Source organism: Dromiciops gliroides, chromosome 1 (assembly GCF_019393635.1).
Source record: "Dromiciops gliroides isolate mDroGli1 chromosome 1, mDroGli1.pri, whole genome shotgun sequence".
Classification (NCBI taxonomy): Eukaryota; Metazoa; Chordata; class Mammalia; order Microbiotheria; family Microbiotheriidae; genus Dromiciops; species Dromiciops gliroides.
Genome location: NC_057861.1, coordinates 306,769,576 through 306,773,463, shown reverse-complemented (window position 1 = coordinate 306,773,463; position 3,888 = coordinate 306,769,576). Strand labels below are relative to the sequence as shown.

Below are 3,888 nucleotides of genomic sequence, written 5' to 3'. Positions count from 1 at the left end.
TAGACAACTGAACAGTGATTCTGAAACTAACATTTCCAACTTTGCAAATAGCCTAATGAGTTCAAGAGATTGAAGTTCCTGTGTCCTTCATTCAGAGAAGATTGGCAGTTGGAAGAGTATTCGAGTTAGAGAAACTGATTATCAACAGGAAGATGAGGCTGACCAGAAGACATAAACATGGAAAGAATTGTTTGGACAGGGCAGAGGCAAGATGAAATGTGTGTGGCCAAGGTGCACATTGGAGGGTGTAAATTGCACCTCCGATCCTGTGTGTCCATTGATATCCTCTGATGTCTCAGGGTTCTCCCTGTGGCACTATTTGCTCCTGAACCTGCCACTGGGTTTCTTGTCAGGGCAGCATCTATTTCTTACTATCAGTTATCCTCTCTTTGACCAAATTCCAAAGTTGATCAATCAATCAAGACATGGGTATTCTCCAGAGAAGCTCCTTAACTTGTAATCAGAAGTTCTGTGAAGATGCTGACAGTTATTCAGATTGCTCGCTGTCATTAGATTTCTTTGATGTTGACCTCCTATACGTGTTCTATCAAAAAAAAAAATCTCACCCTTTTGAATAAAATCTTAAGCTATATTTTTATATCTATATCTTTGGGGAAGGTGAGAGGCAATAGTAATCAGTTTTCAATTATTCTCCTCAACTTGGATCTTTGCATGGATACTGGAAAGTAACACTCCTTCAGACGGTTCCCATAACACAGAGAGGGTCTAGTCTGACCCCTTGTATGCTCCTCAAATTATCCTTGACATCCAGCAGTGTAATCTCATTGTTCTAGTCTCCCTGGGAGGATCTAAGTTAATCATTGTACATCAACATTCCTGATCCCAGACAAATATGGTGCTCCTTTTAGCTTAAACTATTCTCACAGATTCCACAGCATGGCAATGAATATCCATACTTGGACACACCACCATTCAAAATGTTTCTTAAAGCAAAAAAATTTTCTGAAAACTGCTGTCCAATCACATCCTAAAAACAAAACGAGCCAGTGGATTTTAGCAACACTAAGACTCCAACCACAATGGAAATGCTGGAGGAGTTCCTACAAGGCAGACCAAGGGGTGCCTCCTTCATAAGTGAGCCTCTCAGGAAAGCTAGACCAAGCTCAAGGTATTCTGTAGGTCTACAGCCACTTGAAACCACAGGTCATGAGCCTCCTCTGACCCATTCACACTTACCAAGTAGCAAAAGAATGGCATTTTAAAAGACATTTAATGAAATAACTTTCTATGGAAAGTAACAATAGAGCATTTCTCCTATAAGCATGGAGTACTTTCCCACAAATACACAGACGGTTAATGGAAAGAATCAAAACATATAGCAATCACACATGGGAACACATGAGGCATGTGTCCAAGGACATCTATGGAGAAAAACTCCTGCTTATGATAATGGACAGCCTCTCATATTTTTGGTGATGTCATTGTGCTGTTCTTCCTACGCTTGCTCCTGATTCTCATGTTGGGTCAACACAGTCAGTCAAAAGGAATTTATTAAGCTCTTACTGTATGCCAGGCACTGTGCTAAGCACAGTAAGGCTACAAAGAGAGGCAAAAATGCCACTCCTACCCTCAATATGTACGTTACTATGTACTTACCAGATATATACAGGATATATGAAAGATAATCTCAGAAGGAAAGTACTAGCAGTGGGAGGAAAGGAATAAAGAAGGCCTCCTGCATAAAATAGGATTTGAGCTATGGCTTGAAGGATGCCAAGAAAACCAGGAGGTGGTGAGGAAGGAGAGAATTCCAGGAATGAAATAGAGACAGCAAGTAAAAAGGTATAGAGTCAGGAGGAGTATCATGTTTAAGTAGTCCATGTGGGGAGATCACAGAGTATAAAAGGGTAGCAAAGTATAAGACTAGACAGGTGGTGTGACCCCCAGAAGTTCTGGGGCATCTTTATCCCAACTCCGACAGGTGAATAGGGTTCCCAAAAATAAGCTGGCTACATCTTTTTCTTTGGGCTCTAGGAATAACCCTGAGTAGTCGGATACTTCTCTAAAGCCATCAGCTCATACACCACTATTGTGTTTCCCCATAAAATTATCAAATGAAAAAAAAATTATGAATTGAGAATCATTTAGTCAGGTAGCCTTAAGTAACTTTAAGAAAAGGATATTTATTAAGGTAGTTCAGTAAGAATAGTTGTTTTTTTAATCCCTTTCCCACCACCCAAGATCTATAACACTTTCTCATAAGTACATATGGAGGCTCTTCCAGAGAAGGTTCTCACACCACTGTTGCAGCCATGTCTCTTGTAATCCCTGAGAAATTACAGCACAATTGAGAGTGCTCAACAACAATATTAATGGAAGGCAGAAAATAGCTTTGGCCATCACAACCTTCAAGAGTGTGGTTCGAAGATATGCCCACATAGGACTGAGAAAAGCAGACGTTGACCTCACCAAGAGGGCTGGTGAACTCACTGGAGATGAGTTGGAGCATGTGATCACCATCATGCAGAATCCTCACCAATACAAGATTCCAGACTGGTTCCTTAATGAGCAGAAAGAGGTAAAGGATGGAAAATACAGCCAGGTTCTGGCCAATGGTCTGGATAATAAGCTTTGTGAGGATCTGGAGCGAGTGAAGAAGATTCGGGCACATCATGGGCTTTGGCACTTCTGGGGTCTCCGAGTCCAGGACCAGCACACCAAGACTACAGGCCGCAGAGGTTGCACTGTGAGTGCGTCCAAGAAGAAGTAAACATCTTCACTGGCCTCATAGTCTATTAATAAATAGTTTCTATGAAAAAAAAATTAAAAACAAGTGCATATGGAGGCCAAGGGAAACTGGGTTCAAGCTTTGAAGGTACAGGTGACAAATGAATAAATCATAGTTTCTGGTCATTTGGAAGGCCTTTCTCCTATCCATGGTGTGCTCCAAAAGTTCCCCTTGGGCATGGATGGTGTAATTTCTTTTCTGAATTCCCTGTAGAACCATAAGACCAGTCTGTGCTTGGTTCCCAATAACACAGACCCTACCATCAGCTGATCTGGGGCATCTATGACAAGAAGAGAAGTCCAACATCCTCCAGACTGTTTGATGCTAGAAGGTCCTCTGGTCAAAGAAGAGGAAGGAGACCTGACTGAAGCCAAGATTCCTCCTTCCTGCCCCTCCCCCCACCCCACCCCACCCCATCCCCCTAGGTGATCCCTTCTACTCCTTGATGTTCTGAAAAGCCTCAGCTACAATTGCTGGAAAAGCTTCCCTAATCCCTCAGTCAATCAGAACAGACCTTTTACCTAACATCATTTTACTTCCTCAAATAACTTCTTTTCCAAACTAGTCTAAGGTCTTTGGATTGTTTGAAGGATGGAAACATTAGTTTCCCCCGTATTTTGTATCAGGTTAAAATAGAGTATGGGAGGTGGTTTTGACCCCAGCCTTGAATTAGGAAGGGATCAGATCATGAAGGCCTTGAAATGCCAAATAGAGCTTGTTAGGTGCCTCTGACTCCGCCAGGAAGAGTCATCTCCTCCACACCCGGCTTCTCTTTTCCTCTCTCAGGCTTTTCTTCGTGCTACACTTCCAGACCTCCAGCTGCATCCCTCAGCAAAGGTGCTACCTTATTTCCATAAGAAGTGGTTTGGACTTTGCCATCTCTCTCTTAGCTTTGGGCCAAGATCCTGAGTTTCAGCTCTTTTAAGAAAATAGGCCTTTCATAAACCCAGTCATCAGACTAAGGAAATGCACCTTCCTCCATTTGAATCCTTTATTCCAAAAGCCTGCCCTTGTTGTATATACGTGGTCAACAATAAACCTCTTTAAGCTGTCCTACTAAAACATGGAATTTAACAGGGATAAATATAAAGTCTTACATTTGGGTTCAAAATATTTCACAAATGATAAATGCATAGCAG

General features: G+C 41.9%; 1 pseudogene; it reads left to right on the top strand.

Moving 5' to 3' along the window:
- Positions 1-2,273: 2,273 nt before the first annotated feature.
- On the top strand, positions 2,274-2,731 carry LOC122743929 (annotated as a pseudogene).
- Positions 2,732-3,888: the final 1,157 nt, after the last annotated feature.